At 35.9% G+C, this 18,391-nt stretch overlaps 3 long non-coding RNA genes across 4 annotated transcripts; 2 read left to right on the top strand and 1 right to left on the bottom strand.

Annotated features, from left to right (window-relative positions):
* The first annotated feature begins 1,961 nt into the window (after window positions 1–1,961).
* LOC117330286 lies at window positions 1,962–3,871 on the top strand. The gene is made up of 2 exons (XR_004533319.1): window positions 1,962–2,219; window positions 3,466–3,871. It is a non-coding gene; the product is annotated as an uncharacterized LOC117330286 (long non-coding RNA).
* Window positions 3,872–3,984: 113 nt separating this feature from the next.
* On the bottom strand, window positions 3,985–9,099 carry LOC117330275. 2 transcript variants are annotated; one of them, XR_004533318.1, is made up of 3 exons: window positions 8,904–9,099; window positions 6,577–6,748; window positions 3,985–5,372 (listed from the first exon to the last, which is right to left on the bottom strand). It is a non-coding gene; the product is annotated as an uncharacterized LOC117330275 (long non-coding RNA). The 2 variants fall into 2 exon arrangements; XR_004533317.1 differs by lacking the exon at window positions 3,985–5,372 and adding an exon at window positions 6,098–6,217.
* Window positions 9,100–10,207: 1,108 nt separating this feature from the next.
* Window positions 10,208–10,901, top strand: LOC117326746. The gene is made up of 2 exons (XR_004532508.1): window positions 10,208–10,453; window positions 10,816–10,901. It is a non-coding gene; the product is annotated as an uncharacterized LOC117326746 (long non-coding RNA).
* Window positions 10,902–18,391: the final 7,490 nt, after the last annotated feature.

The following is an 18,391-nucleotide window of genomic DNA, read 5'->3' as shown; positions in this document are numbered from 1 at the left end:
CATGCATATTGTTGTCATTTATCCGTATTCTCGAAAACCCAATAGGGACTTTTCGAAAATTGGAGATTCCCGCCGATCTTTCCTGCGTTGTGCTTGACTTTCATACTCAAAATACAAACACTTGGACAGCAAATTGTGATATATTTCATATTGATGACACTTCTGCACTTTGATATTAATAAAATTAACGCACATAATTGGATCTTGGTGATGATTTCAAATAGAAATTATCGATAATTATGTGTCTGGTTTTCAAGTTTTCTCCAATGTGGCGTCTAGTGAGGACTGAACCGAGCGACCGCAAAGGATTGTGGGAAGGTCAGGGGCCACTATGTAAACACAAGGGCAAATAGAGAGCTGCCAATCTCTCTGTATATATGTCTCTGCAAATATGTATAAAGCAATCATCACCAGATTTAATCTACTCCATCAAGATTTACAGTCTAGAATAAGTATCACACAGGTTCTCTCGGCTAGTGGTCAGATTTAGTCCCAGAAATGGCCCATGTATGGAAACCATCTGGATTAAGATACCAGCTCCTCACTAATTGTATAACACAGTTAGGCATAATGTCATGTTTATGCCACACAAGTTTCTGTATTTCACTTTTCCTCTCAAGTGCTTGTTTTTTTTTTCTTAACTAAGTATTTAGCATCTTTCCAGACTTGTCTATGTAGTAACATAACCCAAAACCGTTTGTACATTTCTTTCCTGCAATGATGATTCCGTGCATGTTGTGGTTGGTTTTTAGTTTCCCACCACATCTGTCTGAAAGTTTCGTCTGTGACACATGGTTGACTAAAACAATGAGGACACTCATTTGACAGAGGATCTTTTGCAATAATAAATTCTGCATATTGCTCTAGTTGAGATGAATCGCCGGTTTCTTCATATTCCTTTGACATATTCTCAGGTTCTGTCATTGTGGCTTTACATCTGTTTTCAAATTCATCACTGGCAGTAAACTTTTCATTACAAATCCTTTCCTCTAAATCCCAGTCATAATGTGAAAACAAACTAAAAATATTGTCTCTCTGTTCCTGGCTCACAACTAAACAGTATTTTCTTTCCTTGGCCATGTTTATCTTGCCACACCTTACAATGACTGAGAGACCTACTGAGAATATTTCCCTCCAAACACTCCCCAGATTATATCTGTTTGACCAGTGAGATGGAGGTCAGTGTTTCCTGTTGCATCATAACATGTGTTTGGTATAAGGTATCAAATTCAGTTTACTTGATATACCATTTACAATACAAAGGAATCCTTGAGCAATTATAAAATGAAAATAGGCATGAAATAAAGTTACGCTATTCTAAATCCAAAATTCATTAACGACATGCATCAAGTTATCTGACATCTACCGTTGTCACAAAGCTAGGTGTCCTGACAGCTATGAAATTTATCATACGGACTGCACTGGGATAGCCTGAGTAGCGCCTAATTGTAAAACTAACCTCAACTTCAATGAAATCGACTTGACCTAAGGGGTCAACTTTTACTCTTAACATATATATGTACACAAATATTTCTGACAATATTCAGTTGATTGAAAGAAAACCTATAAACCCCCAACACACAATTATAGAAATTCTGTTTGGAACAAATGTATAAAAAAAATTATTTCGGTGATATAAGCTATACATGGAACAAAGGAATACACACGTGAGAACAATCATATTGTGATTCAGTGAGCATCTGAATGTGACTAAGTGAGTTAACAATTTGTAATTATGGTATAGGCATATCCTATTTATTCAGATATCTAGTATTTTTTCAGATAATTATTATCTAGAATGCTAAATACGGTACAAATTGATATATATTTCCTGACAAATATTCAGATATTATTTAGATGTTTGAATTGAATACTGAAAAATGTATAGTACATAATAATAATAGTTTATATATAAGAAAAATAAATGTCTGTATTTGAAATAAAGATATATTTAAAGCGACTATTCGGGGAAACAAACTTAGTCTAGATGCATTATCTGGTCTTCCAAAAGTTCTATCACAGCAATGCGATGGTCAAGTTCTGCTTGCATTGTCCAGTTTTGACCACTTTAATTCGGGAAAAGCCCTGTCCTAATATAACACATATCTATTTTTATAAGTCACGTGGTATTTCGAAAACGAGGCAGTGAGAAAACGTCAACAGAAACACGTGAATTTTTAGAGATGTCCGATTCATCAAGCAGTCAAAGCAGTAACACGGTACGTAAACACTTAATTAACATGTCATATATGATGCATGTGTGGGACTTATGCCTAAAGATTGTTTTCATATGACTTAATACATGCAATAATAACAATAAAAACTGAAATCGGTGTGAATCGGCATCCGATGCAGAGATGGGGCCCAATGTGGGGTAATCTAATGTATGTCATCGTCACCGGTGATATCGTGATCAATTCATTTACACTAAATCAATAGTTGTGTAGGCATATATATATATATATATATATATATATATATATATTAGAAAACAATCAAGACATAGTGTTATTGATTTAACAGGATATGAGTAGATGAGGTGAATGCTTACAGTAATTTAAACAATCAAATATCATGCATGTAGACCTACATGTATTTCTCGACAGAAGTGAAGCTTCGGGAAACGTTTCAATTACCAATATTTTATACATGTATACATGCACATAACGGCTATTGACAAAGCCTCTTAGCTCCAAGATTCTTACTTCCATGACGATATGTGTTTTGTTTTCTCATCAGTTTGAAGAACTTCATGTAATGAATTGCCAATTCAACCTCGAGCTCCCTGTTTAGGACGGAGTTTCCAATTTTGGACAGCTCAATTTACTATTATCAATTAATAAAGCTAGACTATTTGTATATTTAAAGATCTATTGATTCTTTATAAAAGAAATACTCAAAATATGCCATTTTATATTGTTATTTTATTTGTCTCTATATATTGAATAAATTTCAATTATGTTTAATTTTGAATAATGAGTTCCCCCATGGAAAGTTGTAATAGTTTGCATAGTACTGCTGTATGTATAACATTATTTAAATTTTGCACTTGAAGAATTCTTTTGATACCAAAGTCTTACCCCCATCATTACCATTTAAAGGAATGCTGCTGTCATTGATCACCAAACATAATCAATATACCAAATAGAGCATACGTATATAGCTATAGACTAATCATATTTTCATACCAGGCTTATGTGATCTTGTTAACTGAAGTGTATTAGAATACCTACTTTTGGTTGCTGAACATGCAAATTTCTTTAGTTTTCTATTGTTACACATATATAAATGAATTAGTATGTACATGTATACAAATATACATGTATATACAAATGTATTTATATTTTGTCTTCGATATGCATAGCAATATAAAATTCATCAGTAAACTTTTCTGTTGCGTTGCATTGCATTGTAAACTTTTTCCTTCAGTTTTGCTCTTACAATAATTTCTTGCTTTCTCATCAGATAGATTATGAATATGCACAAGTCCATACATCCCCAAGGAGGGGGAGGGGATTAAGGAGGAGGGGAGGAACCTGTGGACGGCTAAGGGGTCGAGGAAGGGGTCTCGGGGCAGACAGCAGTCCAAGGATGGAGAGGGCGAGGTAGAGGAAGGGGGCCAAGGGGTGCACGTGGTACAGTTGCTGTGCTGCAGCAGGAGGATCGGGCCAGGGTACTGACATTGCAACAGCAAAGGAGAAGGGATCTACATGAACCTTGCGCTCCTATCATACAAAGCTAATAATCATATTTTTGTAATATTAGTAGTGTGACTTTCTGTATGCTACTGTTTTATGAATGTTATCCACAATTTACTTCATCATTCAAATTATTTTGACTAGTTGATAATCAATTACAAAGTACTGTATTATTTCTTTTCATATCTTTTTTATTTTGATATTTCTTTGGCATGTACACAGACAAACAGAACAGTAGACATTTTACCAAAGCATTCAGGAGACAATTTATACTATTACTCACTGAAAGTGTTAAATTTTACCAAAAATACACAGACCCTCTCACACATCAAACATACTTCCCATATGTGTATGAACACCTAATTTTTAACCAACCAAGTGAATGGTATGGTTATAAGACCTGTTTCTCTAGGTAGGTATTTACATTACACATGGGGGTATTTCATTTTAGTTCACAGAATATTGAAAAAATATGCAACTAGACACTTGATTAACACATTTATCAGAATGAACCATCTATGAACACAATGTTATTATAAGTTAATAACAACTACACACAATGTTAGTACACACGTGCACCTCAAACACATTCTCACAAGTGAACACTTCGTATAAACACTGATAATTGAACACTTCCTACAAACTGATAGTGAACACTTCCTACACACACTGATAATTGAACACTTCCTACAAACTGATAGTGAATAATTCCTACACACACTGATAATTGAACACTTCCTACACACACTGATAAGTGAACACTTCCTACACACACTGATAGTGAACACTTCCTATACACACTGCTAGTGAACACTTCCTACACAAACTGATAAGTGAACACTTCCTGCAAACTGATAATTGAACACTTCCTACACACAATGTTGAAAGAACACCTGCATTTACTGTCAAGTGAACACTCTCAAACACACACTAGTACTGAAATGTAAACACCTGCAATACACCATTAAGTGAACACCTACCTCCTACATGTTCTGAAATTGAACACCACATTTACACAATACTTACTTCCACAAACAATTATCAAAAAACGCATACATACCTTAAATAAAACCTTAGTAGAAAAATTTGGGATGAAATTTGAGGGAAAATAGATAAGTTATATAAGTGCATTAAAATTTATCAACTCAAAAACCAAAAATAAGGAAAAACAGTTATTTTTATACATTAGAATGCTACAGTACTCCCACCCACATGGATTTGTTCTATAATAACTGTTTTATGTATTAGGATATAATCAGAAGGATGGACCCAAAGCCACTGATAAATTTAGTTCTTCAGCTAGTGTATCGTCAGCCAGGCCTAGTTTTTGACCTTTGCGAAAATGTAGGTGAACCAGAGGATCCAGGACTAGAACCAAATGCTGCTCCTCCAATTCATTTCAACTGTACTGCACATCCAACATATCCCCATTGGAGAATGATATTTGCACCACATGCTTTTCTTTGACAAGTTGTGGGTATTCGAACTGACGTGAGTTACAACAGGGCACTTTGGAAGCATATGGATTTCCTTTCTTCAACACTATCATTTTGAGTGTCTGTTTCCACAATGTCTCCTTCATCCTCTGCAAGCTCATCATCAACATCAACCTCTTCCATTTCTATGGGATCTTCAGCCATTGGCAAGTGTTCAGGTTGATGTGTCTGAGGTATACTGGATAGTAAAAGATAATGTACAATGTAATTCATTTAAACAAGAGGCCCAATGAACCTGTATCGCTCACTTGGCTATACAGCAACTTTGAAGTTATCTCAGTTATTTCTGAAGATACTATGAAGATTACCGCTTTATCAAAACCACAGTAGGCTAGGTTTATCAATAACAATTAACTTCCAGCATACAATTAGGTTTCAGAGCCTCTGCTAGTGAGAAACCATTTTTTTTAAAGATTAAGCCTATATTTAACCCAAATTACATAGAATGAATGTCATTCATTTTGAACAAACTTGGTAGCCTTTTACACCAGCATGCTACAGGCCTAATATCAAGTCCCTGTGCCTCTTGGTTATTGAGAAAAAGTTGTTTAAAGTAAAACGTGGACACCGGATGGCCAGACAGAAAGACAGCGGGACAGACGTTGGATGCCGCCCCATTACTCCTCCACAGCAGCATATTACAGTTATAATTATATGTTTCTTGGTTATTGACAAAAATGTCCTTTTAGTTTACTATTGAGGATGTTAGACCTGTGTGACCTTGAATGACATTGACAGCAAGGTCATCCATTTACAGACTGTGTGCAGGATGACAGGTGACAGAACATAATGTCCTGCGGGGAAATTGGGCGTACCAATACCTCTTTACTATATATACAAGTAAATGTATTATTATAGCAATAAGAACACACCATCAAAAATAACACAACATACTTACTCAAGGTGTCAGCCTCTTTAGCCTTCTGTTGGTAATGGGAAAGCAAGCTGGCATTAATGTTACTCTGGGAGTCTGATTGTAATGCTTCCACACAAGATAAATCAGACGAGTGCGATGACTGAGCTCTGAAATATTAAAATTATGAAAAATTACACAATTCTTTTAAAAACAAATATATATGCCCGAAATGGTGTATTATTTATTCATGACATGCAGTAGCAGAGCATGTTTATAATTACAGAATATAAATTTAGTATGTTTGACTGCTCACCCTACCATACAATATGGTGCTGGGTCTAACAGTTAAAATATGTTGTAAAAAACAAAATAGTAAAAACATTTATGGAATTACAATGTCATATATGTGTGACCTGCTACAGTTTACTTCAACATGGAACGATGAACACTGAATAAAAAAATTAAGATACATCAATGTATATTTTGAGGGGTTATAAATCCAACATAGTTAGATCCAAGAACTTACTCTATATCTGAGACATCGGAGGTCTATCTATAGCTATAGGTTCTTTATGGGCATGTGCAGGCGTAGATGTTACTGGTGTAGGGGTGCACACATGTGATGGCGGTCCCATAGAAGTTTCAGCTGGTGTCGGGATGTCTTCACCTGCATGAACTTCTTGTGTCAATGAAGTGCACTTGAAAAATATAAAAATAATTATGTACTGCATGCTAAGTTATAATGATAATTTTTTCCCCACAAATCGTAATTTTTACCACATTTCAAAGAATGGAACAAAACAGCACTTGTATTTGAAGCCATACACCAATATTATTTGCAAATCGTTTATATTATGAGTCAACTGTATATCTGAAACATATAGGCCTATATGCCTACATGTAATATGATAGTCGTCCTGAAAGTCCTACTGAACTTTACACATACACCATTTTGTATTTAATAAAGAAAACAGTAAGCTTGATAGGTCTGACATAATCATCAGTCATACATCAATTTATAATTTTTCATAATTAAAATGATAGTGGCATAAATATAGCCTATAGCTGTGATATGCGAACAATAAAAAAAAAACGTATAAATTACCCCTTACGGGGCCCCATAAAACGGAGGTGGAATGTGTCTATCTCTTCATTCTACACATCATTTTTCATTTATGTTGCTTGAAACTAATAACCATTACACTTAAGCAACATACTTTATGCATTGTTTGTCAACAAAATTAAGGACATTTACGAGTTACATTCTGATAACGATATAAAATGTGCGGCAATAGAATAGAACTGACCCTACGCAGGCTACGGGCTTACTAGCTGCGATAACGTAGCTCTGGACGACGGACGGACACTTTCTGACAGATGGTCGTCGTCAGAGCTACGATTCCCTCCCATTGCTCGTAATGTAGCAAAACGGTGAACCTCGAAAATGCTACAAATAGCGGATATTGTTTAACTTTGGAGTAATAGTTCGTATAATTAAACATTTCTAATATAATTTTGCAATGTATTAGCCTACCGTCTTATCTAGAAATCTTTAATTCGCATATTCTGATATCATACTGCTCGGAGTTGTCTCCGTGATCCGCCATGCTACTTCTCGAAGAACTCTCGCGAGGATTCTAACCCAAATATGGAACCCATGATCCATATATGGATGAAGCTACTACGATAAATAAATACATAATCAGAGATATTTAACCACTGTTTTGTAACTCTTGTGAAGAAAGCGAACCTAAGGGCAAATTTGTTGCAAATAAACTGGTTTAGGTTTGGGTTTATGGTTTAAACCTGGTTTTCAAAACGGTTTGTAAACTAAAACTAGTTTGCTCTTGAGAAACAAATGCGAAATTCTAGTTTTCAATATGGTGTCTTTGGGAGAAAAAGCTTCAGAGCAGTATTTGAAACGTTAATACCTCATGAATGCACAAAAATCCCCCGAATCCCAAATTATGTTGAAGACATACTTCCACAATTCAATGCAATGACAGGGAAACGCATGCAGTTCTAGCAGACTTTCTTTCAAACACAAGGGAAAACTGTCATACCAATGGGAAAACAATTATTATATTTATAATTTATATTTTATTTGTCCAGTCAAATGACACTACAAGCCATAGCTGGCAAGTTTGGAGCACGTAGCGCACTTCAAGAGCACATTCTGCATGTGTGTTGACAACATTCGCCATCTTGTTTTCAGAAACGAAACCTTCCAAACCACAACCGGTGGTGGTTTGAATGGTTTAATAAACTAGTTTAGGTTTATCAGAAACAAATGAATGAACCGGTTTCAGTTTAAATGTGGTTTGAAACTGGTTTACTCAACAAATGGAAAGTTTACAGAACCGGTTCGAAACTAAAACTGGTTTTAGGAGAACAAATTCGCCCTTACTTTGCGTAATTAAATAATTTCAGAATGAATTGACCTTCCCCACCGAGGTATATAACTCCGAATCTGTTTTTCTGTTGACATCTCGCGGGAAATCTCATTAGCATCAATTTATTTTGATTTCCTTATAAGGAAATTGACCTTTACACTTGTGTCAAAGATGGCGGTATGTTTGAACTGATATCTTCGTATGTCTTGCTCGTTTTGGATTTTACTATTTATTGTCAAACAATTTACGTAATGTGCAGGTTTGTGGCTTGAATATTGATAATAGATACCAGAATCATCAATTTACATGTTTTTTTTATTCGAGAAAAAAATTACCGCAGCTAAATACTGCCCGATGTGAATCACATCGGGGCTTGCTACACTATCGGCAATGGGAGGGACTTCATACCCTGCCGGAGAGCAGTGTAGGCAGGGTATGAATATTCGTTCTACGGGCTTACCACTTATCCAGAAGAATCCGTGCTGCATGCTCGTTTGTAGAGAAACTATTTTCTTCATTGAATGTCTTCCACCTAGTGTGTTGTTTCCCCAGTCGTATAATCGGGTTGACCTGTGACCATTTCTATTTACGTCGCTATGTTGCCGAACTCGTTACAATTCTAGGCCGACATCTCTTGGCTTCGGAAGCCATGTTTCTGCCGCGTATGTTTACGTTCTACTTGCCTAGATTCTTGCGCATGCGCCCAAAGCGGGAAATTTGCATTTTATCTCGTCATTCGACAGTGAGAGGATTCCCCAGAAAATTATTATTTTTTAATTCTAGGAGTTACATATCGCCAAAACTTCAATAAGAATTTTTCATAAGAGTGTATTTTCTTTATGGATTTGCCGTTTTTTTCAACTTTGACCTATTTCTTCCCCGAATAGTCGCTTTAATCAAATAGGGGTTTTTGCATGTAAATAGAAATGTCTATATGTTTAATTTGAATATTTCTAAATAAATATGCAGGCTGTATCAAATCATAAATGACTGTTGGTTATACTGTAGTGCTTCTGTATTGCTGTGACCAGGTACACGTGGTTTAGGCCCATGTGGTTGTGTTTACAGCAGCAGCAAAGGCTGTTGTAGCCCCTCCTACTCCCTTATCGGCTTAATTGCTAACCACCCGGTTTTTTATGTAGGTCATCCCCGGCCTTTAAGCATACTGCGTAAATCCAAATATGTCTTTAAATCTTCGGAAACAGGACTTTCACAACAATCCAAATACCCCGCTTCGTTAACATGCAGACCGAGCTCTCGCCAGTATGGGCGTAGCCAATTGACCGACTTTGATAGCTTCTCTCTGATTGGTCAATCCGCCACAGTATGACAAGTCACTAACGGAGGTCACAGAGTACTTAACAGCGTACTTGTAGCGCTGTAAAACAATGTTTCTAAATATATGCGATAGTAAACGTGTTAGGTAATAGATACATAATGGGTACGAGTGATGTATCGGATATATCACACGAGTGCGTAGCACGAGTGTGATATATGCGATACGTCACGAGTACCCATTTTGTATCTGTTTTATCCAATGACAGCCGAGGTTTTGTCACCCACGTGCCTAGGGGTGGAGCTATAAAATTGATCAGAACCTTTCACTGTGATATGTTTCCCGCCAATTTCTGACACGTTTTGTTTTCTGTCACAGTAGCCTATTCATTTCTAGTGAGACTGTCAACCATGCACAGGCGTCTGAAGTTCTGACAGTAAACTGAGATATAATACCATAGAAAAAATACGAGTATCTACTAAATGTCGATGTGTTCACTGACCTCGACGATACAACATTATCACAGGCCGTAGATAAGTATGAGTATGAACTTGAAGATAGTGACACGGTAGCTACTGACATTGGAATATTTGATACCAAGGAATTAACTCAGCCAATTGTTGTAAATGAACTGAATGGTAATGTGAAAAACATGTGAAAGGCTGCAGGATTCGAGGGAAATTACATAAACCATTCCGGAAAGAGGACCTGCGCTACTTCCCTTTACCAAGCAGGTAAGTCTAAAATCATATCGTTTGAACAAATTGTGAAATGAAATATTTTTCGTAAATTTCGACGTTCACAATGTTAAAATCCTTTCAAAATCTGTGAAATTGTTTAAAGAAATCAATGAATCGGTTAATCGGTATTTTTATCCACTCGTCTTGTTATCATTTTCATCACTATTTTGTTTATGATAAGCTTTTTTATGCAACGAAAGTATATTGTTACATTTAGCGTAATCTGTATAACCATTTTTTTTAAATGACTGAAATTTTATATGTAATCATGTAATGTATTCGTTTTTTTTACTGACCTGTTAAAATAGATTTTACTTAATAAAATATGAACAGGGTTTTATATTCTGTTCGGTCAGGTTTTGATGAACAACTCATTATGGACAGAACGGTACATCGCAGCAGGGCTGTACGTGCATACAAGGTGAAGAAAGAAGACAGAAAATTTCTAAACGGCACTCGTATTTCATTAAATTTTGTTTGAAATGCATTTCCTGTCTTTGTTCATTTGTCACGCCTACATTTGAAATTGGCCCCGCCTCAAGACTGAGGCATGGACCAATCAGAAATGCCATGTGATATTTCAGATATCACATATGTGATATTTCAGATATCACATATGTGATATTTGAAATATCACATAGTATGCAATATATCGCCAACAAAAGATCAAAGAAAAACCGAGGCGTCATTGGATAAAATGGGGATAGTACGTTGTTTTTCGTGGCTATACTGGCGATTAGAACATGAAATTTGGTTTAAACTCTCGACCTATCGGTCTCGAGTTCAAACCAAATTTCATGTTCTAATCGCCAGTATAGCCACTCAAAACAACTTACTATCCCCTAAATATATATGGAACCCCTCAAATTCCTCGCCCCATGTACAGATTTTATCCAAAAAAAAATGTCAGTGTCAAAAACACATATGATAATTAACCAGTCACGAAAAAGCACATCAAGGTCGAATTTTTGATAACAAATTGACCTACTCTCTCGGATGGGAGCGATTTAATATAAACTTTGTACCATTCTATTTTTGTATAAGCATAACAAAGAGTATATACAGAGGAATGGGATTCGGAAACAAGTTTTCTAGAACTTATATGGATCCATTTCCAAGAGTTATCTAATCAATTAGTAATAAATAATATGTTGACAAATGTTCGGAATGATTACAAAATATATATAACGGTGGGGTTGGGTGTGAGCGAGAGGCCTTGGGTTAAGAGATGGGGAAAAAGGTGGGATTGCCCGTGCCAATAAGAGTAGAAAGTAGTTTATAGGAATAGAGGATGACTGAATGAGATAATTCAGTAAAATCTTTTAGAGTTGACGATGAAATTTTGTACACTTGAAAATATGAAAGTATTTTCATTATCGGAAACTTCATCGTTCCCGAACAAAAGTAGTTCAGTTGTGAGAGGAAGATCTATGTCGTTAAATATGTGAAAAGAGACGACAATGTAATAGATAATGTTTGTTTCGTGTGATTCCATACACAGAGGACTATCAAAAAGATGTGTTCAGTGAAGTTATTCTCAGCCTAGCGTTGTAGATCTGACTAATTCTGCTACCAGAGAAGTAGAATATTGGAATTTTATTGGCGGGCTTGCGTAGATGGGTTTTCAGTTATAGATTGAAGGATCGATTTTAACCTTGTCTGGTAGAGTTCCAGATACTGATGACTGATAGAAGAAAGGATTTGTTATGAAGAGACGTGTGGCAGGATGGTGGACGAAAGTTACTGCCCGTCCGAGTATTATATGGTTGTGATAGTTTCGGTTTCGCCGAAGTAAAATATTAAAAAGATATTGAGGTGCTAGGCAATGGACCATTTTGTGAAAAAGTATGATCTTATGATGTTTACGTCTTTCCTCGAGGGGGAGCCAACCGGTTTCTATATACAATTTAACCCTACTCGTCAGTCTCGTACCAATGGTGACTATATATATATATACCAGTCAAACCTGTCTATAGCGACCGCCCAAGGGGAGGCGGAAAAACGGTCACTATAGACAGGTTGCCTTTTATAGACAGGTCAAAATTATTGCACCAACCAATTTACTTAAAACTGCCATAAATAAATTGTCATTGAACAGGGCATTCAGAAGACCAGTCAGAAGTTAAACAAATGCATAAACTTTATAAATCTGAAGGGTTTAATATTTAATGATTTTGTGGACCCAAACACAAAATATAACTCAAAATGGTCTTATGGATAATTTTTTTTAAATATTTTGTTCTGAAATAATGCTATATGTATCTATCAAATTATCTCCCTTTCTTTCATAGATAAAGAAAAAGAATACACAATAATTAATTAATTAATTATATTTGTGTTACTACTAATTATTTTGTGTTATAGTCTTACTTCTTAAAACCAAAATATTTTTTTTTCTGGCCCAAATTGAAATCCGGATATTTGTGTCAGTTTACGACTTTTTATTAGTATTGACGTATTAAAGATGGCGGCAGTACAAACGCTAGTACCGACAGCTACGATTAAGAAAGGCATTATTGGCTTTCATGTAAGTAAATCTTGTTGACAGATATGACCAGTGTTTGTTATTGAAGTGATGTATCCTAGTTGTAATCACAAAATTAACTGACCGTGTCAAATGAAGCCACCTGTGCACAGTTGTAATGTAATACCGACACGCATATATATACATACATGCGGCTTCTAGCTGAAGACTTTCTAAAAGTTCTGATTGAGCTTTGGTGAGACAGTCCCACAGGATATCACCATAGTCTAATATGAGTCTAATAAGAGTAAAATACATAGTTTGAAGACTATTCCTTTCAAGAGAAAATTTAAATTTATGTAAAATGTTCAGTTTGGGAGTAATCTTTGATATTAAATTATCAATTTGCTCATTCCAATGACTATTTACAGAGAGAAAAATGCCTAAGTGTTTGTGTCAAGTAACCTTAGAGATGTTAGTATTGTTTATGGTTAATGGTGGATGGAGAGGTTTATTTGTTTTCTACTAATGAGGAGAGTTTCTGTTTTAGAAGGGTTAAAATTTATCAACCACCTTTTTGAACAGTTATGGAATTTATCTAGATCACTATTAAGGATATCTGTAGCTTTAACAATATCATTTATATATATATATCAGAAATAAAAGAGGCCAAAAAATGGAGCCCTGTGGTACACCAGACTTAACATATAACCAATTAGATTTTTGACCATTTATGATAACTCTCTGCTTACGACTAGATAGATAATTTTCAAACCAGGCTAATAATGAGTTGCGAATACCGAAGCTAGATAACTTAGAAAGAAGACCTTTGTGCTAAACACGATCAAAGGCTTTGCTAATATCACAAAAGACCATACGAATCTCCTTTCCGCTATCTAATGCTAAACACATATCATGAATAATCGCAATGAGTTGATTGGTTGGTGAGTCACCATGCCTGAATCCAGATCGATGGAGGGAAACAGGGAGTGAGTATGTTAGAAGATGTAGACATATTTGAAGACGCATCTTTCCAATAGTTTACCGATAACAGATAGCAATGAATTTGATCTGTAATTGGTTAATATAGACTTGTAATCTTTTTTGCGCCTAGCGGTAACATTAGCAGATTTCCATTCATTTGGGAAAACATCGATTCTAATTGATTTATTGAAAAGGTTACTTAAAGGAACTCTTATAATATTTACTGATTCTTTAAGGAGTCGAGGAGGATTTAATAGGTCAGGACCAATGTCCCTAGAACAGTCAATTGTGAGAATGGCACCCCCGACATTATTTGCTGTGATATAGATAGAGATAGAGACTTATTAGTTTCATCGTCGATGGTAGGGAGATTTACATTAGAGTCATCAACTGTTGACTGAGCATAAAATAATTCATTGAATAAACAAGTTAAACAAAGTCATCTGAAATTCAATTATTGTTTTGATTCAGTGATGGTATACAAAATTTACCAGAACTGGGCAATAGTAATTTTAAAGTTTCCGTCATTGTTTAGCACATATAATAGATTTACGAAGGCTTATTAGAAACATATGTTAGTTTGGCATGCTTGATGGTGTCAACACATTTATTGAGGATTTTACAAAAAAATTCCCCGGTGAGCAATAGTTGATGAGCATTTGGCTTTTTATGAGCACATTTACGTTTTCAAATTAATGTCTTGATTTCGTTTGGTAGCCAAGGCGGTTATTAGATCTGATGGTAATTTCTTTATCAGGAATACAAGACCGTGCAGTATCAAGGAAAGGACCTGTAAATGTTTTGATAGCATCATTTATATCACCGAAATCACTCAACATATTCCAATTTACTGAGCTGTTTTTCCCCTTAATTAGATCATAGTTCCCTTGGTCGAAATACCAAATATTCCGCTTAAATACTTGCATTGGCTTTTGAATATTAAATCAACACTAGATTGGACAGTGATATCTGACGGTTTCTCAAGGAAACTCTCTCCAACAAAGTATTTACTAATAAGGTTATCATTACTTGTACAAACAATATCTAACAGTGACTCAGAAGCCTCAGTATAAAATGTTGGGGATTCAACAAGTTGAGAAAGAATGAATGAAAAAAGTATATCGCGTAAGTGGGACGAGTGACGGCCCTCTAGGATATTTGCATTAAGGTCACCAGTTATCACAATATGGGATTTCCAGTATTATAATCATTTTCAGTAGATTTAGAGATATGGGCCCATACAATAGCAGGAGAGTTCGGAGGTCGGTAGAAGGTGCCATACATTATTTTTTTCTGAACCAAGAACAAGTTTTAGCCAAAGACATTCAACACTAGCGAGCTCAATATCAGTCCTTCTTTTTGCAGCAATAGTTTCTTTCACATAAACTGATATACCACCGCCCACATGGTGGGGACGACAATAGCAGAATGGTCAGAGAAACCAGGCTGACTTAGATCTGATATAACATCATCTAAGTTCAACCATGTCTCAGTAAAGGAAAGAATTGATATATTACTTAATTCAGTATAAAGAATGTCTATCTTTTGTTTACTGCTTTGGACATTAAGATGAACAAAAGAAAAGTTATTTCCTGTGTCAAGCAGACCACTAATACCTGACCATATAGATGAGGAGGACGAGCTAGATGAAATAGGACCAGGATTTAGCTCTATGTCTCCAGATGTCGGCAAGAGCCAGTATATAAGGATATGGGAAAATCATAGACAGTGCCCATGATAGAAGAACAAGCAAACATAGCACTTTCCTGGAATAGAGAGTGTCTATCAAAACAGACATGGCTACTTGTGGGGAGGTAGAGACAATTAGTGAATCAGTAGCAGATCCGAGCGATATTACATAGTCCTCGTGTTGTTAAGATTAGACATAGTAATTGTCTAATAGATGGACGAGTTGAATGATATAAGATTGATGTCAATTTTTTTAAGTTTCATCGGGGTATGAAAAAAAATTTGTTTGCAAACTTACGAGGATTCATACAGAAGTTTGCAAACAAAATAACGTCACATTTTTTCTCGGATTTTTTTTCATAGTGATATGAAAAAAAATCTCAACCAATCAGAAAGCCGTATTCTGCGTACAAACAATGGAAAATTAATTATATGTGCAAGATGTGTAAACTATGCTTTGCCTAATGTATACAATATTTTTGATAAAACGTTAATTACATTCTTATATAATGTATGCTTTTGTATCAACTCACTTGGCAAACATGATATGCCAGTATGATGGTATATGTGAGTGGGCAGGTAGAACACCACGGGTGAGGCCCTCCCTCGTCATTGTGTGATCCGGACCATCCAATGTATCCACCGCGTTTTTGTTTTTATTTTGTGTGTGTGTTTGTTTATGTTTTTTTCTGTATACCACATACTATATAAGCTGCGGGTATTTCTGGCTAAGTGATTGGATAATGCAGATCATGAGTTGAGTTCAATATATCTAATTATTAGCACAATGTATCATGTACTATGTGTGTTGATCCGAAGGTAAAGATTTGAATTTCCTGTCGTAGTTGTACTGTGATGAGTATTTATAATATGTTTACAATTCGCATCCATGTATGTATATTTATTGCGATCCATGCAGGTATTCATATCATCAAATAGATGACTTGTCTATATGATCATGTCACGGTATCGGATCGACCATCACTGCTTAATTGAAACGTTCAGTTTAAGCTGCGGATATTTCTGGCTAGGCGATTGGGTGCCATAGATCGTGCCCGGTCAGGGCACGAGTCATAAAGTTGCCGTCCTTCTTCATTGTATTACTATGCTATGTATTATACAAATATATAATGGGTGTCTGTGCAATAGTCCAGAATATTTGACCCTCGGTACCGGTGATCGACCGATGTTCTATTGACGAGGCCGAAGTGCTTTCCCTCCTGTCAACATCTCTGCACGAGGCCGAAGGCCGAGTGCAATAGAACATCAGTCGATTACCAGTACCGAGGGTCAAATATTCTTGTTTCGGCCGAGTGCAATAGAACATCGGTCGATCACCAGTACCGAGGGTCAAATATTCTGGATTACTGCACAGACACCCATGGCATACTCGTTTTATTACATAATCACTAAAACACAGTGAGAATCACTGACATCTCTGTCGTCGACAGTGTTGATATCTGACTTAGACGCTTGAAAGGATAGGAGGACATTCCGAAACGTCACAGGTGTTCAATAGTACGCTAGTGATCCATTTGAGCCATGTAATAGTTCAAAATAAATCTTATGTGTATAGTTAAGGAAAACGAAACGCATTACCTGGGGTATGTAATAAATAGTATAGAGATACCTTTATCGAACGTAATTACGAATATGTAGATGCATTGAAGGTTTAAACATGGTCATGTATGTGTTATGCATCACGTATAAGTGTATTGTAATTAAGTGTAGATCTTTTAGGTATACTTAATATGCTCTATTGATTTGACACTTTATATGCAAAATCATTTATATTAAGTATAGAAATGTAATGTCTATCATATAATTGTACCGAATGCTTTCCACAGGTGTATAATATGTTTTCTACTTTCGGTTGTACTCTATTTTTGGAGGCAATACAGAGAATAATGATTAAAATAAAAGTATGTACCTGCGCCGCACCAGATGAACAAAGGCTGTACAGTGATTAAAGAGACTGGATCAGTATACCTATTTGACTGAGTTGGTTGCTCGCTTGCAGGAAAATTCTTAACTATGCTTAAATTTGAGCATATGGTTAAAAATTGATTGGCTTTTTCAAACAAGAGACCCAAATGCCTTACGGTCATCTGACTCTAAAGTCCCATATAGTATTGTAGAATACATACTTAGTAGCAAATAAAGTGTATCGTTGGCCATGGCTGACATGGCGGCCATCTTGGATTTTTGACCGAACAGATAAATAACAGCACTTGCTCAGGACTATTTCAGGATCATTTAGGTAAGTTAGGGCTGAATCCCACTGTTGGAAATCGAGAAGAAGTTTGAAATGTTGTTCAGAAAAAACCTGATTGCGCAATCATGTTACAAAAACGATATGGTACTAATGGAGCTGGAGAAGCTTAAAATGTGTTTTACAAGATGGCGGACCAACCTTGAAAATAACAACACTTGGTCAGGACTATCTCAGGATTATTTCAGTTAAGTTAGAACTGAATCCAGCTGGTGGAACTTGAGAGGAAGTTTGAAATAGGTACTGTTCAGGAAAACCATGATTATGAAATTATGTTACAAAATGGTCGCTGTGGCTTCCATGTTAAAGTTTTTACAAGGCCGAAAAATAACAAAACTTTGCTGGCTTAACATTTCTAACAATTTTCAGCTTTATGATACCATTGGAACTGGAGAGGAAGTTTAAAATATGTTTTCTTCAAGATGGAAGCCATGTCGGATTTCGGATCAACCCGAATAATAACAACACATGGTCAGGACAATCTCATGATCATTTCAGGCAAGTTAGAGCTCGGTCCCACTAG

The sequence above is a fragment of the Pecten maximus genome, chromosome 1 (genome assembly GCF_902652985.1).
Source record: "Pecten maximus chromosome 1, xPecMax1.1, whole genome shotgun sequence".
NCBI lineage: Eukaryota > Metazoa > Mollusca > Bivalvia > Pectinida > Pectinidae > Pecten > Pecten maximus.
The sequence above is the reverse complement of the archived record's forward strand: the minus strand, read 5'-3'. Positions and strand labels throughout refer to the sequence as shown.